The 20,071-nt window shown below is 36.5% G+C and overlaps 1 pseudogene; it reads left to right on the top strand.

The window, feature by feature from the left end:
* Positions 1 to 7,578: 7,578 nt before the first annotated feature.
* Positions 7,579 to 8,923, top strand: LOC129619565 (CWF19-like protein 1; annotated as a pseudogene).
* The last annotated feature ends 11,148 nt before the right edge of the window (positions 8,924 to 20,071 follow it).

Genomic DNA, 20,071 nt, shown 5'->3' on the forward strand with positions numbered 1-20,071 from the left:
CACACACACAGAGAAGTAATAAATCAATTCAGCAAAGTAAGACACTATAAAGTCAACACACAAGAATCAGTTGCATTTCTATAAATAATGAACAATCTGAAAAGAAAACTACAGAAACAATTCTATTTATAACAGCATAAAAAAGAATAAAATTCCTGGGAATAAACATAACCAAGGAGGTGAAAAACTTGTACAATGAAAACTACAAAACACTGCTGAAAGAGTAAAGGCATAAATAAATGGAAACAAATTCCATGCTCATGGATCAGAAGACTTAATATTGTTAAAAGTCAACACTACGAAAGCAATCTACAGATTCAATACAATCCCTATCAATATCCCAATGACCTTTTTTTGCAGAAACAGAAAAACCCATCCTAAAATTCCTATGGGGGACTTTCCTGGTGGTCCCCCAGGTTGACCCTTAATCTGGTTAATGATTAAGAATATGCCGTGCAATTCAGGGAAAGCAAGTTTCCATGGAAAGGGAAGGAACTGAGATCCCACACGCCGTGGGACAACTAAGCCCATGCGCCACAGTTAGGGAAGACAAGCACTGCAATTAGAAAGTCTGCCAACTGCAAAAGAAGACTCAGAACAGCCAAAAAATAAAACGCATTTGTTTTAAAATAACTAACTAATGTTCATATGGACTCTCAAGGGATCCTGAAGAGCTGAAACAATCTTGAAAAACAAAACCAGAGGATTCATACTTAATGATTTCAAAACTTACTACAAAGCCACAGTAATTAAAAATAGTGTAATTTTGGCATAAAAATAGACATACAGGCCAATGGAACAGAAATAAATTCAGATCCTCCTATATATGTTAAGAATGACTTTTAACAAGAATGTTAAGACCATTCAACTGGGAAAGGACAGCTACGAACAGTGCTGAGAAAACTGGCTACCCACTCACACACACAAAAAATAAGTTCAACCCTTTCCAAATACTGTATACAAAAATTAACTCGAAATGGATCTAGGACCCTAAATATAAGATCTAAAGTAATTAAACTCTTAGGGATGAAAACAGAACAAAAGCTTTACAACACTGGATTTGGCAATGATTTTCTTAGATATGATGCCAAAGGCACAGGAAATGAAAAAATAACAAACTGGACTTCATGATAATTTTAAAAATTTTGTTCATCAGAAAACACTATCAGAATAAAAAAAGGCAACCCACAGAATGGGAGAAAATATCTGCAGATAGTACATAGGGATCAATATATGTCAAAATATACAGAAAAACCTACTCAACAACAAAACTCCAACTCCCATTCAAAAATGGGCAAAGGACTTGAACAGACATTTCTCCAAAGAAGATGGATGAATTGCCAATAAGCACATGAAATGATCACTAATCATTAGAGAATGCAAATCAAAACTATGAGATACCACCTCACACTCATTAGGATAGCTACTACCAAAAGGAAAAGAAAAACCACCAGTGTTGGCAAGGATGTGAAGAAATTGGAACCCTTGTGCTCTATTGGTGTGAATGTAATATATCTATAATACAGCTACTGTGTTATGTACAGAACATAGTATGGAGATTCCTCAAAATATTAAAAATAGACATAACATATGATCCAGCAATTCCACTTCCCAGTATATACCCAAAAAATTGCAAGCAAGGTCTCAAACAGATATCTGTACACCCATGTTCGTAACATTACTCACAATAGCTTAGAAACCTATGCCCCTGCAATAGAAGCTCAGAGTCTTAACCACTAGATTGCCAGGTAAGTTTCCATCAGTGATTTTTAAACATCCCCTAAACTATTCTAACAAGTAGCCCTGGATGAGAACCATTTCATTAAAGGGTACCATTTCATTTATTTTCTTTTGAACAAAAGAGTACTTCTTGGTAAAAACATATAAACCTGAAATCATTTTTTTTTTTAACTTTTTATTTTGTTTTGGGGTATAGCTGATAAACAGACAATGTTGTGATAGTTTCATTAACCTGAAACAATTTTGATAATGCTCTTTTTGGATACTTATGGAGATCAGCTGAAACTATAAATTTTTAAAGCAAGCAAACTCAACATGGATTAGTACTTACTCCATGCTTTATACCTCACATTCCCAAATTATAAACAAGCTTTTAAAAGTAATATTGAAAGACGTTCCAGCTGTTTACTCCTAGTACAAAATAATTTAAAATGCTGAACACAATACAGTTTTAATACATATTTGCAATGAATGGTATTTATAGACTGAACTATGGCCTCCTCAGAATCCTCAAATTGAAGTCCTAATGCTTAGCACCTCTTAAGGTGACTGCATTTGAATATAAGGACTTTAAAGGAGATTAACATGAAATGAAATCATAAGGATGAGCCCGAATCCAACCTGACTGATGTTCTCAAGTGAAAAAGAAATTCGGACACATAAAGACACACCTGGGATGCCCTGGCACAGAGGAGGTCTTTATGAGAACAAACCAAGGACCATCTGCAAGCCAAGGAAAGGAAAAAAACTTCAGGAGAAACCAAACCTGCCTATACCTTGATCTTGGAACTATGCAAAAATAAATTTCTGTTATTTAAAAAAAAAAAAAAAAAAAAAAAAAAAAGAGTCTTCTCCAGCACCACAGTTCAAAAGCATCAATTCTTTGGCGCTCAGCTTTCTTTGTGGTATAACTCTCATATCCATACATGAGTACTGGAAAAACCATAGCTTTGACTAGACAGACCTTTGTTGGCATAGTGATGTCTCTGCTTTTTAATATGCTGTCTAGTTTGGTTATAGCTTTTCTTCCAAGGAGCAAGCGTCTTTTAATTTCATGGCTGCAATCACCATCTGCAGTGATTTTAGAAGCCAAAAAAATAAAGTCTGTCACTGTTTTCATTGTTTCCCCATCTATTTGCCATGAAGTGATGGGACCAGATGCCATAATCTTTGTTTATTGAATGTTAAGTTTTAAGCCAGTTTTGTTTGTAATCTTACTATTTATTACTGTTGTATAGGAATGTAATCCCTGGAGGAGGGTATAGCAACCTACTCCAGTATTCTTGCCTGGTGAATCCCCATGGACAGAGAAGCCTGACGGGCTACAGTCCATGGGGTTGCAGAGTCGGACAAGAGAGAACGACTAAGCACAGAATAGGAAAATAATAATTTTACTATATAGACTTCATTTGGCAACTTTGCTTTCCTCTTAATTTTGAGTAATTTACTTGTAGGTACCTATGGCCATTCCTTGTACACAATTATATGATTTGCAAATAAGCTTTTATATTTTTGTTCTTCTTAGTCATTAAACATATTTCTTTTTCTTGTGATAACACTGTCTAGAAACTCTGATAAACTATTGAATAAAAAGTTAGTACTTAGAATCTTGGTCTTTTTTTGCAAACTCAGAAGTAGAGCTTTCAGTTTGTTCTCCTCACTCTATATAAAATATACTGTTGATTTTGAGTCAGTTCAGGTAATTCCCTTCTGGTTCTAATTTGCCAAGAACATCAACATCAGTGAAGATTACATTTTACTGAGTGCTTTTTCTGCAATTGGTGAGGTAATTTTGTGATCTTCTTTAATCTTGTAGTATGGCAAATTACATTAAGATACATTTTAACATTAATACAAGTTTATCTTCCAGAAATAAACCCAAATTTGTCATGGTAGATTATACTATTATGCTTTATATATGTTCTAAATTCTCTTAGTAAGCATATTATTTATGATTTTTGTATCCTTGCTTCATAAATTCATAAATAAAATTTTCCAATGTTTTGTTTCCTTACTATCTTTGTTACATGTTGGTATTGAAATTACACAAGCTTCATAAAAAAATTTTAGCACCCTGGAATAGTATAATTAAGATTGAAATATTTGTTCTGTGAACACTCCTAGAACATATGGGTAGAGAATCTGTGCTTGGAATTTTCTTAGTGGGAATATCTTTGGTTACTGATACAATTTTTAGTTATTATAATACTATCCAGATCTTCAAATTCTTCTCTAGGTAAATTTGCAGGTATATATTATATAAATTTGTCAGTTCAGTTAATATTTTTAAATCACCTAACATAAATTTTATGGCATATTTTCCATAAACTTGTCATAAATGTTAAAAATCCCAGAAATATCCAAATAAGTTATAAACTTACATCCAGACAAAAATCTGCACATAAATGTTTATAGCAGCATTGTTCATAATTGCCAAGACTTGGAAGCAACCAAATGTCTTTCAGTATGAATGGATAAATAATTCATGGCACATCTGTATGACAAGATATTATTCAGCAATAAAAATAAATGAGCTATCAAGCCATAGGAAGATGTGAAGGAACCTTAAATGCATGTTGTTAAGTGAAATAATTCAATTTGAAAAGTCTGCATGCTATATGATTTCAACTCTGACATTCTTGAAAAGGTGAAACTGCGGAGACAACATAAAGATCAGTGGTTGCCACGGGCTTGTAGAAGGGAAGATGGGATGACCAATTAGAGCACAGAGAATTTTCAGGGCAGTGAAACTATTCTGAATGATACTGTGATAGCGAATAAGTGTCATTATACATTTGCCAAAACCCACAGAATGTATAATGCAAACAGTGAACTCTGATGTTACTATAAATTTTAGTTAATAACAATGTGTGACTATAAGCTTATCAGTGGTAACAAATGTCCCACACCAATGAAAAATGTTAATAATTAAGGGAAACGACATTCAGGATAAAAGGGGTTATCTGGGAATCCTCTGTTATTTTCTTTTCAATTTTCTTTAAATCTAAAACAGATTTTAAATATAGTCCTTTGAATAAATAAATAAGCATTGCATTAATTTTCTTTTTCTCATATGATGCTTTCTAGTTTCCTTTATAATTGCATCAGTCTTTAAATATATGTTTCCATTACTATATTACATTTTTATAATGATGGAATCAAAAGCTGTCTAAGTCCTGGATCCAGTTTCCTTTACAAACTCTTTCTGTGTCATTAAAACACTACATTTTTTCCCTAATTGACTCACTTTTATGGGTGTGTTACTTTGACAGACAATTTTAAGAAATGCTCTCGTTAGTGTATGTTTCCTTCCTCAATAACTTTTAAAAAAAATTAGAGTTCCATTATTGTTGCTAAACAGTGATATTTTTTAATAATTACTAAGCACCAGGTGTGCCAACTAAGATAATTCTTAGCTTACCTTAGTGCACATTTGCCTGAAATGTCAACTGAATAAATTTATTTATTTACATTAACATAGTGGCCATATAAAGCCATCAGAGCAGATATTTCACAACTTTAGATAAGTTCCATAACCCTGATGGAATGGTGATATTTTTCCAATAAGTATGGGAAACAGAAAAGAATCAATTCAAGAAATTAAACAAAGACATATGTCTCAGGACACTTTGAGAGTTCCACATTCTCTTTCCTATTGAATGCAGCCCATGTGCACAAAGATGAAAGCTTGTGTATGTGGCCCTCTGATTGCATAAGAGAGTCTGGTTTTGTTTTATTTGAGATGTTTAGTTAATACAACTTTCCTAAACTTTAGAATTCAAGCCTCCTTTTTTCCTTTGGGTAGCTATTTTCCCCTCAAATTACAAATGATCTGTAAAGTGAAGGAAGTCATAAGTTTGATTCTTTTGCACTGACTTAAGCAGTAAGTTCGAAATATCAGAATTATTTTATGAAATTCCCTGCAAGTAAGCAGAAAATTTGCTTGCTACTATTAGTTATCTTTTTTATATTTGATTAGGAGGAATTTTCTTTTGTTTATTCTTTCTTTTCTTTATTTGATCTAGAGGAACTATATGAATGAAGGACAGAGCAAAAATAAACTATCTTTCCATGTATATGTATGGCTGAGTCCCTTTGCTATCCACATGAAGCTATTACAACATTGTTAATTAGCTATGGTGCTCAGTCACTTAGTTGTGTCCAGTTCTTTGCAGCCCCATGGACTGTAGCCCATCAGGTTCCTCTGTCCATGGAATTTTCCAGGCAAGAATACTGGAGTGGGTTTCCATTTCTTTCTCCAAGGGATCTTCCCAATCCAGGGATCAAACCCACACTCCCTGCACTGGCAGGCAAATTCTTTACCACTAGTGCCACCTGAGAAGCCTGTTAATCAGTTATACTCCACTATACAATTAAGAGTTTAAAAAATTGAAAAAATATACATAAATCTTATATAAAAATATACAAAAATCTTAATACATACATTTTAGGTTTAGTTCATAATTCTAAGCTCTTTTATTTAGGATAAACTTGAAACTATTTCTACTTCAAACTCCTAAATATCGGGAGCTATGGCACGAACAGTAAGAATGAAGAAAATAAAAGTCTTTTCTCCCTCCTGTGGGCATGCAGCTATGTGTTGAACTTCACTGTACTTTTTTACCTATAGGTCTCCAGCACAAAATCTCTACTATATAGCTATTTGCACAAAATCTCTACTATATAGCTATTTGCTAACAAAATCAGTTAGTCACAAAGTTTAGAGCAGGAATTTTTTAGCTTTCTTGCATTAAAAAAAAAAAGAAATGAGTCATAGTCCAATACCTATTTTTGTAAATGTCCTCTCAGATCCAAAGCTCAACTAAAAATCAAATTTCTCCACTAGGTTAGTTGCTTAGAAAACAGCTGTGGAATCACCATGATTGAATCAGTCAGGTCTAGTCAGGAGGAGAAACCACACCAAGTAGTCCAATAGAGGTTATTAACATAGGACACTAGTTACAAAGGAGTAGGAGCTAGAGACACTGAGGAAATGGTGAGGATACTCAGAGTTTAGTGTCAATAGCCAGAGCCAAAAGTTATTCTAGAGCTGCAGAGACAAGGGAGGTGATGCTATCGAAGGTCTGAATACAGACCATCCAGACAGAGGCCAAATCCACAGAGGAGCAGTTGCTCATGGAGTCAGGGTTCAGATGGGAACTGGGGCTGTGGCAGAAATCTGCCCAATGGAAACTGTGACCACAGAGATGACTTCTAGAAAGAGATGGAATTATGGAGACTCCAATTATGCTAGGAATGCAACCCAAAGCCCAGGGAGATGGCAAAGAAGTAACCTGTCTTCCCTCCCCTAGTCCTCCAATTTCCCAGGTTTGTCACCCATTAGCCGCATCTACTTAGAAAATAATTGGGACTTCCCTGGTGGTCTAGTGGTTAAGAATCCTCCTGCCAATGCAGGGCACTTGGTTCCGATCCCTGGACTGGGAGGATTCCACAGACTGTGGGGCAACTAAGCCCATCCACCACAACTACTGAGCCATTGCTCTAGAGTCCACGAGCTGCATCTGGCCCCACAGGCCACAATGACTGAAGCCCAAGAACTCTAGAGCCTGTACTCCACAAGAGAAGCCATCACAATGAGAAGCCTGTGCACTGAAAATAAAGCATAGCCCCTGCTCACTGCAACTGGAGAAAGCCTATGTGCAGCAAGGAAAACCCAGCACAGTCAACCATTCAATTAATTAAAAAAAGAAAACAATTGGCAAAGGGGATGTATAAAATCAAGTTTTCAGAGATCAGAACCTTGAGACACTGAGTAGGATTGCAAATGGACCCTTTCTCAAAGTGAAGTAGTCATGGTTTGGTGGGATTTAGTAAAACATGCAGAAGCTTGGAACTAGGAAAGAAGAAAGAAATGTAGGGTTGGAGAGTCCCATAGTAACTCAGAGTAACATTATAAGACAGAAATATTCACATTATTAGTGTCTATATTAAGTTTTATAGCAAATAACAAAGGTTTCAAGAATGTTTTTAAAAATGAGCTCTTAAATCAGTAATAAATCTTGCTTATGCCCAAGTTCTTGTGATAGCAAGCATCTACTGAACATGTATTATGTGCAAGGCACAGTGCTATACATACATTTTCTTATCTAATCCTCAAAAGAACTCTGTGAAGCAGATATGAGTATCTTCATTTTGCAGATAAAGGGACAAAGATATAAAAGAGATTAAATAATTACCTGAGGTTACAGTGGTAGTAAGGGGGAGACTTTCTATGCAGACTCAGCTTTCCTGATCTCCAAGCTGTCATGATCACCATGCAATTCTGCCCTAATCAGTGTTGGCCAAAGGGAGCTTCATTATGTGTTATTCATAATCACCTTTCTGGAGCAGATGGCTCTCTCCCACTTCCACAAGGCTGGCTCACAATAATGGTTAAAATTAAAAAGGTGTTTTACATCCAACCCACACAGAAGATGAAATCATTCCTACTTACGTGACCAATGATTTGTCTAAAAGTTGTATGTACATTTTTCTATCATCTCTTTCATCACCTGTGACTGTTCGTCTATAAGATGGCAAAGGGGACAGGTGCACTGAGGCAGGAAGGAGACATCCGTCTAGTGGCAGTGATAGCAAGTCTTCTCCTCACCCAAAGCAGCCTTTCAGACCTCCCTGGACTCCTAGGTCTTGTTGATTTTGCCCTGCAAGCCCTGAAGTAGAAAAACATCTGGTGTTCAAGATTGGCACACATTATTACCTTGCCCTGGCCAAAGGAGGCTTATCTAATTACTATGTCCTCATCTTGCCCATTGGGCTAGAGCCCAAGCAGGGTCCATATGACTTAATTTGGTAACAAGAGAGTAAGAGACATCACTCCCAGCAATGGGTCATTCTTGTGCCACCCAGCCAGGGCACCACTGCTGACATTAGAAATGCCTTCATTTCCCAGGGCACGGGAACAACAGATAGTGCTCGTGGGTATCCCAGAGCCCTCTGCCACCAAGCAGATGGCGCTGCCAGGAGCAGAAACATATTTTCCTGTTGAATTTGAAGCAGGAGAGAAGCCTTTCCACAGAATTAAAAGGAATTTTCCTCTGTAGTTTGGAAGAGAGTTGTGGCCAGCAAAGCCATCCTTAATATTCCTGACAAGCCTGGCCGGAGGCAGTGTCGGAGCAGGAAGGAAGCAGAAGAGAATCTGTTCAGCAGGTTTCATTCTGGATGATTAAGCAAAGGGAGCAGGACTTTATGAACTTCACAGGAAGTAAGAGCAGCCTGATTTTAAAGAAACTACAATATCCCTTGGGTACTGGGGCCCTTCTTCTTTTTTGTGCATTCCCTTGAACCCTACCTGTAGCAAAAGGCCTGAGATTGAATGGTTTTTGGAAAAAGTCCATTCTCGAATAAAAACTCCATTTGTTGAAAGCATGTCTGTCACCCAGATCCAAGTACAGCTTGTGTTTATCAACATTTTCAAAAAACATTTAGAGTATCAAAATCCAAATGCTTTTCCTGAAAGAAAAAAAAAAGGTGTGTGATGGGTAGGGGGCAACACTAATTCTGATATTTTTATTTTAGACTAAATTAGGTATTTCTTTGAATAGTTAAGCTGAAACAGCTTAATTACTGATTGATTAATATTTATTAACTTCTGATACACTATATAGTGTATATATGTTGTGTGTGTGAGTATAGTATGTGTATGTGTTTAGTAGGAAAGAGTGCAGTGTACTATACTGGAACTCTCTCAAAATTGCCTAAGACAATGACATTTAAGAACCTTATTTTTAATGGGTATTAGTACTCATTAAAAATAAATAATAATAAAATATATGCTATATAGTAGTAAATTTAATCCTTATATAATGCTACCCAGGTTACACTGGACATGTGTTTCAAAGAAATGTACTTCCAAGAAAAAGTAGCAAAGAGAGGAGTATCATTCTTCACTTTCACCCATTGGGTATCATGAAACAATTTTATGTCTCTGGGCCAGCACTCCATTGGGTAAAGAGATTCAAGTGTCCCTGTAACCGTGGATATGTCACTTAAGCCTGTCCCATTCACAGTCATTTATCCAAAGTGTGAGGCAATTACTTCCTCAAAATACACTTCAAGTAGGAAAATGTAAAACAAGATGGTTGATGTTAATGTACTTGGCAAATAACAAAATGCTACACAAACTTAAGTTGCAAGAGAAATTCTTCTGAGTTCTTGTGCACTGGTTTAGATATACATACTCATCCATTATAAACACTTTCATACACACACACATACCCCTAGGGAAGCAGGGGTCATGCCATGTTATATGATTCACACTTTTTTATAGGGATTATGATTCATGGACCATGAAAATTGTTGGAGGTGTGGGAAAGGAAGGCATACATGTCCTATAGACTGGAGCAGTTGTCCTGGCCCCTATCCTACTGCTGAACTTTCTTAGTATGTTAAACAAACAGAGAGAACAGTGTGCAATTTGATGCTGGGAAAAGCATCTGTGGCAGAAAATCAAATTAAACCATCTAATTATTTTATGGTCCCCTAAAGGTTTTTCTTAGTGAGATTAGAAAAAACACATTACCATCTCATCTCTATCTAGAAGAATATGGGATGATACTTTCACAGATAAATTACAAAAAGAACTCTCTCATGATTGACATCTAGAAAAATAATCAGAAACATCAAGCCTGTCATAAAGAGCAGGACTACATTCACTATTTTAAATATTTCACTATACAAGATATATTATATCTTGTATAGAGATTTCTATAACATAGAAATAAAAATAAGATTTCGCTATACAAGAGCACCAAAGAATTGATCCTTTTGAACTGTGCTGTTGGAGAAGACTCTCAAGAGTCCCTTGGACTACTCTGCTAGGAGATCAAACTGGTCAATCCTAAAGGAACTCAATCCTGAATATTCATTGGAAGGACTGATGCTGAATCTAAAGCTCCAATACTTTGACCACCTGATGTGAAGAACTGATTCATTAGAAAAGACCCTGATGCTGGGAAGATTGAAGGTAGGAGAAGAAGGGGACGACAGAGGATGAGAAGGTTGGATGGCATCACCGATTTAATGAACATGAGTTTGAGCAAACTCCCGGAGATGGTGAAGGAACAGGGAAGCCTGGCATGCTGCAGCCCATGGGGCTGCAGAGAATTGGACACAACTGAGTGACTGAACAACAACAAATACAAGATAATTGTATTAACTGAAAATTGGAGAACTGAGAAATTTTCAATCTGGGGGATTTAATTCCAGCCAATTTACTTTCTTTTTTTATCCAACACAGAAGTTCAAAACACCATAGCCTACGTTTGAATTACTAGACCATCTTTTCTGTGAAAGTGAAGTTGCTCAGTCATGTCTGACTCTTTGCAACCCCATGGACTGTAACCTCCTCTGTCCATGGGATTTTCCAGGCAAGAATACTGGATTGGGTTGCCATTTCCTTCTTTTCTATAGCTGTTGCCAAACCATTTGTCATTATTAATTTTGTTTATCACCTAGGTTTTGGTTTGTTTGTTTGTTTTAGGTATGCCGGAGGTCAGTCTTCCTGATTGTCTTCATTTCAGAAACTACTTTATGGAAAATTCCAGGCTACTCATTTATATGTGCTGTGTGCTAAGTTACTTCAGTCATGTCTGACTCTGCAACCGCATGGACTGTATGTAGCCCACTGGGCTCCCCAGACAATGGGATTCTCCAGGCAAGAATACTAGAGTGGGTTGCCATTTGCTCCTCAACTGATCTTCCCGACCCAGGGATCGAACCCATGTCTCTTTACTTCTCCTGCATTGGCAGGCAGGTTCTTTACTACTAACTCCATGGTAAAGGTTTTTCTTTACCACACCAACTCATATATGTGTTATTTTAAGCCTCAGTTTTACTCCTTTGAAATGCCACAGTAGGTAACTCAGACTTTAACTTCCCATTTTATTTTAAAATTAAATAATCACTTCTATTTCTCAACTGAAACTTTGCATTGTTCAAGAATATTTTACTCTCTTTTCTATAATTTCTGTTTGAATCTATACTTCACTTATCATTCTGGCAACACAAATGTCTATGAAGATATAGAAAAAGTTGCCATGCCAACTCATTTATGTGTTGGTCTTAATTTTCTTCTTGACTAACTGAAGCTTGTTATCATTTTTCCTAAACTCTGAAATAAAATATTTTTTATATTTTGGCAGTTGTCACATGCCAACTAAGGAGCATAGCACAGAAGAAAAACTACATGGGAAATTACTTAAAATCTTGCACTTCAGAGCATCTCTTATACATAATCAGTTCAGTTCAGTTCAGTCGCTCAGTCATGTCCGACTCTTTGCCATCCCATGAATTGAAGCACGCCAGGCCTCCCTGTCCATCACCAACTCCCGGACTTCACTCAGACTCACGTCCATCGAGTCAGTGATGCCATCCAGCCATCTCATCCTCTGTCATCCCCTTCTCCTGCCCCCAATCCCAACCAGCATCAAACTCTTTTCCAATGAGTCAACTCTTTGCATGAGGTGGTCAAAATACTGGAGTTTCAGCTTTAGCATCATTCCTTCCAAAGAACACCCAGGGCTGATCTCCTTTAGAATGGACTGGTTGGATCTCCTTACAGTCCAAGGGACGCTCAAGAGTCTTCTCCAACACCACAGTTCAAAAGCGTAAATTCTTTGGCGTTCAGCCTTCTTCACAGTCCAACTCTCACATCCATACATGACTACTGGAAAAACCATAGCCTTGACTAGACGGACCTTTTTTGGCAAAGTAATATCTCTGTTTTTGAATATGCTATCTAGGTTGGTTATAACCCTCCTTCCAAGGAGTAAGCGTCTTTTAATTTCATGGCTGCAATCACCATTTGCAGTGATTTTGGAGCCCAGAAAAATAAAGTCAGCCGTTGCTTCCACTGTTTCCCCATCTATTTGCCATGAAGTGATGGGACTGGATGCCATGATCTTAGTTTTCTGAAAGTTGAGCTTTAAGCCAACTTTTTCACTCTTCTCTTTCACTTTCATCAAGAGGCTTTTTAGTTCCTCTTCACTTTCTGCCATAAGGGTGGTGTCATCTGCATATCTGAGGTTATTGATATTTCTCCCGGCCATCTTGATTCCAGCTTGTGTTTCTTCCAGCCCAGCGTTTCTCACGATGTACTCTGCATATAAGTTAAATAAGCAGGGTAACTATATACAGCCTTGACGTACTCCTTTTCCTATTTGGAACCAGTCTGTTGTTCCATGTCCAGTTCTAACTGTTGTTTCCTGATGGTATGGACCTAACAGAAGCAGAAGATATTAAGAAGAGGTGGCAAGAATACACAGAAGAACTGTACAAAAAAGATCTTCACAACCAAGATAATCACGATGGTGTGATCACTCACCTAGAGCCAGACATCCTGGAATGTGAAGTCAAGTGGGCCTTAGAAAGCATCACTACGAACAAAGCTAGTAGAGGTGATGGAATTCCAGTAGAGCTATTCCAAATCCTGAAAGATGATGCTGTGAACGTGCTGCACTCAATATGCCAGCAAATTTGGAAAACTCAGCAGTGGCCACAGGACTGGAAAAGGTCAGTTTTCATTCCAATCCCAAAGAAAGGCAATGCCAAAGAATGCTCAAACTACTGCACAATCCCACTCATCTCACATGCTAGTAAAGTAATACTCAAAATTCTCCAAACCAGGCTTCAGCAGTACGTGAACCGTGAACTTCCAGATGTTCAAGCTGGTTTTAGAAAAGGCAGAGGAACCAGAGATCAAATTGCCAACATCCGCTGAATCATCAAAAAAGCAAGAGAGTTCCAGAAAAACATCTATTTCTGCTTTATTGACTATGCCAAAGCCTTTAACTCTGTGGATCACAATAAACTGTGGAAAATTCTTCAAGAGATGCGAATACCAGACCACCGGACCTCCCTCTTGAGAAAAACATCTTATACATAATAGTGAAGCATGATTAAATAGACTTGGCTACCTGAAAATAATAGCTCCTAATTTGAAAGTGCTGATTATCATATTTTATTCTGGTGTATTTCCTAAAGCATTAGAGGTTTGTATTCATCTTTTGTAATCAACCTAAATTTATATTGCAATAAAGACTATGAAGTTTCTGGGCAGAAGAATGATCATTTGGTACTGATACCAGCTTTCTAGCTGATGGAACAGGGAGGGTGTAATGGCCGGCAGTAGGGCTGGTTGTCATTTAGTTTCAAATGACCAGGATGGCTGAGGTGAAGCACAGGTGAGCCACCAATTGCTCTAAATATAGATCTATCCCCTATTTAATTAGTATAAAAAATGTTCACAGATCATCCAAAAATTTGTCAATTTTCTTTTTGAGCATTATTGTTACTTTTCATCTTTTTCTATGTCTTCATAGACATTTGTGCTGCCAGAATGATAACTGAAGTATAGATTCAAACAGAAATTATTGAAAAGAAAGTAAAATATTCTTGAAGAATGCAAAGTCCCATTTGAGAGATGGAAGTAATTATTTAATTTTAAAATAAAATGAGAAACTAAAGTCAGAGTTAACTACTGTGACATTTCAAAGGAATAAAACTGAGACATAAAATTACATTTATTGGCTCACAGATTTGCAGTTTGGGCTGCACCCCACTGGAGAGTCTTTCTTCTAATCTCACTTGGGGTCACTCAACCAGTTTCTGGGATTGAGAGCTTTACTGGGAATGGATAGTCCTAAGTGACTTCACTCATGGATCTAGTGGTCATCCAAGACAGTCACCCAAGGCACCTCAAGTATTCTGTCCAAATTTACTAACGGGGTGAAAGTAGACATTTTAATACCTCTTAGGATACAGGCATACAAATCATACAAGGTCCCTTATACTATACTTCAGGTTAAAGCAAGATGTAGCCCTAATCAAATCTAAGAGGTGGGAAAACAGACTCCAATTCTTGATGAGGGCTAAGAAATTGACATTGCAAAGGGGCATGGACACAAGAGTATAATTCACTGGAGGGTCTTATTGTCCTAGTCTATCCATCTAGACATAAAACTATTCTTTCACAATAATGATTAAAATAGCTTCTAATATGCATCAAAACATCTATACATCAAGCAGCTTTTCTAAATAATTAACATGTAAATTTTCAGGCAACTATCTCTTGTGCTGAGATAAGTATTGATAATTTTGAAGATGATATATACAATGGAGTATTACTCAGCCATTAAAAAAGAATGAAATAATGCCATTTACAGCAACATGGATGGACCTAGAGATTGTCATTCTGAGTGAAGTAAGTCAGATAAAGAAGGAGAAATAATGGATGACATCCCTTATCTGTGGAATCTAAAAAGAAATGACACAAATGAACTTATTTACAAAAAAGAAACAGACTCACAGACTTAGAGACTGAACTTATGGTTGCAGGGGGAATGATCAGGGGAAGGAATAGTTAGGGAATTTGGAATGTATAACATGTACACATTGTTATATTTAAAATGAATAATCAACAAGACCTACTGTATAGCACATGGAACTCTGCTCAATGTTATGTAGCAGCATGGAAGAGAAGTTTAGGGGAGAATGGGTACATGTATATGTACGACTGAGTCCCTTCACTGTTCACCTAAAACTATCATAACATTGTTAATCACTATACCCCCAAAACAAAATAAAAAGTTTAAAAATAAATAAATAAATTAAATGGATAACCAACAAGGATCTACTATATAGCACAGAGGACTCTGTTCAATATTCTGTAATAACCTAAATGGGAAAAGAATTTGAAAAATAACAGATACACGTATATGTATAACTGAATCACTTTGCTGCACACATGAAACTATCACAACATTGTTAATTAACTGTATATAAATATAAAATAAAAAGTTAAAAAAAAACAAAGCAGGCATTTCAGATTACTAAGATAAAATATACTATGCAACAAATTTTTATATTATTTGGTAATTATTTCATAAAATAGATTATGAACAAAATGCTCATTTATTTGGAAAAAAGTAAACTTTTGATACACATCTCACTGACCAAAATAAATACAAATAAATTGACTAAATAAGTGTATAAATGTTAACACTGGAACAAAGTATGAGTAAATACATCTAAAACCTTAGAGTGTCCAAGCACACATTTCTGACTTTTTTTTTTTAATTGAAGTACAGCTAATTTATAATATTATATTAGTTTCAAGTACACAATATAGTGTTTCAATGTTTTATGGATATACTCTCTTTAAAGTTATTACAAAATAACGACTCTATTTCCTTGTGCTGTACAATATGTCTTTGTTGTTTATTTATGTTATACATAGTAGTTTGTGTCTCTTAACCCATATCCCTACCTTGCCCCTCCTCCCTTCACAAGCACATTTAGATCACAAAATTTTAGGCCAAGCCTGCCTATGAAAGCCAGATTATCAGAAAAAAATTATAGATTTTATTACATAGCAATAATCATAGCTAAGACTCATTAATAATTTATAGGCAGTATTCTAAATGTCTTACAATTATTATAACACTTAACATTCACATAATGTCTATGAGGTGCTATGCTATGTGTTTAGCCACTAGTCGTGTTCAATTCTTTGCGACCCCGTGGACTGTAGCTCTCCAGTCTCCTCTGTCCATGGGGATTCTCCAGGCAAGAATACTAGAGTGGGTGGCCATGTCCTCCTCCAGGGGATCTTCCCAATCCAGGGATCCAACCCAGGTCTCCTGCATTGCAGGCAGATTCTTTACCGTCTGAGTCACCAGGGAAGCCCATGAGGTAGTTGTTAGCATTATTCACAATTTATATCTGAGGACACTGAGGCATGGAGTTGCTTATTTTCTATAACCACATAGCTTATAATTGGCCAGTTAAAATTAGAACCACAGCATTTGGACTACATAGATTGTGCTCTGCTATAAAAATATTTTTTAAGGCCAAAAAAAGAAATATAATGTTGAAGACATAAAAAAAATGGGAAAGGGAAATAGATAAAAGACATGGCAAGTGAGAAAGAGTCCTAACAAAAAATAATACCAACAGAAAACAAATGGGCAAAGAACAGAAAATGGGACATTCATACAGAAAAAGAAATATAAATATTCAATAGAAACAAAAAATGTTCGATAGCATTGTTAGTTGCTCAGGCATGTCTGACTCTTTGTGACCCCACCAGGCTCCTCTGTCCATGGAATTCTCCAAGCAAGAATACTGGAGTGGGTTGCCATTTCCTTCTCCAGGGGATCTTCCCAACCCAAGGACCAAACCCAGGTCTCCTGCACTGCAGGCACATTCTTTACCATCTGAACCACCAGGAAGCATTAGTAATCAAATAAATACAAACAAAAGCAAGAACAAATGATCAATGCAAATCATTAGCCTGGGAAACATAAAAATAATGAGCTTATGAATCTTATGAAATAGCTATCCATATACAGTGATGGGAGGGGTATAAATTGGAGGATAACAAAATATCCTCAAAGTCAGAATGATCACACTCTGATTACTGATAGTATTTCCTATAGAAGTTTATTCTGATAAGATACCTAGACAAATGCGCAAAGATGTACATTTATCACACTATTGTTTGTAAAATGAGAAAGAAAATAAGCCATTTTAAAACTCCTCAGTGAGGGACTGCATAATAAATTGTAGAAAAACTGTGTGATAAAATGGAATTCTGTGCAGGCATTAAAGAGGATGATGTAAAACTATTCACACTGATACTGAAATACCCCTATCTTGGTGAATGAAAAAAAAAACCAGTTCCTAAAACACTCTGTAATTGTTGCAGGGAGGAAGCCAATTCTGATTGCATGTTGGAACTGTTTTTTTGACATGCTCTTCGTTGCTTTTGTTATTATAATCCTACAGAATGGTTTGCCTCAGAGAATCCTGCCCCACTGCCTGACTGTTAAACTAAAGTGCCTTTGCTCAGAACCCTATCCACCTGTGGACGGCAGGAAGGAAGAAATTAACAAATCCCCTGCCTAAGGTTTGCCATTCTAGGAGATGTTTGCAAGATTGCTGCTGCTGCTAAGTCACTTCAGTCGTATCCGACTCTGTGCGACCCTGTAGACAGCAGCCCACCAGGCTCCCCGTCCCTGGGATTATCCAGGCAAGAACACTGGAGTGGGTTGCCATTTCCTTCTCCAATGCATCTAATTGAAAAGTGAAAGTGAAGTCGCTAAGTCGTCTCCGACTGTTCGCTACCCCACGGACTGCAGCCTACCAGGCTCCTCTGTCCATGGGATTTTCCAGGAAAGAGTACTGGAGTAGGTTGCCATTGCCTTCTCCGGTTTGCAAGATTAATGGCCTTTTTACTTTACTTCCTTACCTTCCCTCATCTCTAATCTATAAAAGAATCTGGCATCGAGACCCCATTAGGACGGTTATTTTGAGGCACTAGCCTGCCATCTTCTCAGTCTGCTGGCTCCCGGATTAAAGACTCTTCCTTGCCTCAGCACCTCTTCTCTTGGATTCAGTGGCCTATTGCGGGGTAAGCAGAGGGAGCTTGGACTCAGTAACATAATGTGTGGTCCTTAAAATAACATGATAATGCAATAAGAGTATGAAAAAGTATTCACCCAGGTTAATAGTAGTTACAATTGAAATACAGAGGAATTGATTTTTATTCTTTATTCTTCTATGTATTATTTAACTTCTTTACAGGAAGCTATTTTTTTTTTTTTTTTTTTTTGGTAAAACAGAAAGCTTGGCTTTCTGGTTGTGGCAGCATGAAGACACTGGAAAATCCTCTCTCCCACCAAAAAAAAGCATAAAACTCGACAAAGTTGTTAAAAACAAATACTGCAGAACCATTAAAAAATTGACCAATGATAAACAACAAATTGAGACATAATTTGAGAGACTGGGACGAACTGAGCAAGTAGCACTGCCATATATACACTACCATGTGTGAAATTGATCACTAGTGGGAAGCTGCTATACAACACAAAGAGCTCAGTTCAGTGCTCTGTGATGACCTAGAGGGGTGGGTGGGAGAAAGGCTGGGAGGGAGGCTCAAGAAGCAGAGGATATATGTATACTTAGAGTGGACTCACATTGTCGTACAGCAGAAACTAACACAATATTGTAAAGCAGTTATCCTCCAAAGAAAAAAAAGAGACACATTGAAAGTAAAAGGGTGAAAAAAATCTACCCTACAAAATGAAGTGAAGTTGCTCAGTCGTGTTCAACTCTTTGCGACCCCATGGACTGTAGCCAACCACGCTCCTCCGTCCATGGGATTTTCCAGGCAGGAGTACTGGAGTAGTTATAAAAATGCTGGAATGGCTACACTAATATCAGGAAAAACAGAGGTTAAGACAAGAAATATTACTAGTGACAAAGGACACTTCTTGATACAAAAGTCACTATATGTGGAAGTTAAATGTATACGTGCCTAATATTAGAGCCTCAAAATACATAAGCCAAATATAGACAAAACTGAAAGGAGAAATCAACAGTTCAACAAACATAGGTGGAGATTTCAATACTCTGCATCCAGCAATTGACAGAACTGGGCAGAAAATCAATACTGTTATAGAAGATTTGAACACCTCAATCAACTTGACCTGATATTTTTACAATACTCTACCCCAAAGCAGCAGAATACACATTCTTTTCAAGGACAAACAGAACATTTCCCAAAATACACCATAAGTCTAGGACATAAAATGTCTCAATAAATTTAAAAGAACTGAAGTCATATGAAGTATGTTCTCTGAACACAATAAAATTAAACTAGAAATAACAGCAGAAAAAATTTTGAGAGATCCAAAATATTTTCAAATTAACACATTTATAAATAACCCAAAGATCAAATAAGAAAACACAATGAAAATAAGAAAATATATTTAATTACTTGAAAAAGAAAACATAACATATCCAAACTTGGAAATACAGCAAAAGTAGTGCGTAGAGGGAAACTGAGTGCTCTGAACACTTACATTAGAAAGAAATAAAGATACAAAATGATTAAGCTCCCATCTCAAGAAAGAATAAGGGCTAGGCAAACCCAAATTAAAAGATTGGAAATCAATGAATATGAAAACAGAAAACCAAAAGAGAAAATCAATGGAACCAAAATTTGTTCTTTGAAAAGTCAACAAAAATTGATAAAGATACATAGGCAAAAAACTGACAAAGGCAAAAAAGAGAGATGATACAAATCAATAAGTTAGGAATGAATGAGGGGGCATTAGTAATTCTCCAACAGAAATTCAAATAGCTATAAGAAAATATTGCAATCTACTTTATATTAGCAAATTAAACAACTTAGATGAAATGGACACATTTATACAAATATGTTTATTACCAAGAGAGAGATAACAAAAAGTAGAAAATCTGTATAAAGCTATAACAAGTAAAGGAATGAAATTAGTAATTAAAAAGCTTC

This window comes from Bubalus kerabau, chromosome 9 (assembly GCF_029407905.1).
Source record: "Bubalus kerabau isolate K-KA32 ecotype Philippines breed swamp buffalo chromosome 9, PCC_UOA_SB_1v2, whole genome shotgun sequence".
Classification (NCBI taxonomy): Eukaryota; Metazoa; Chordata; class Mammalia; order Artiodactyla; family Bovidae; genus Bubalus; species Bubalus kerabau.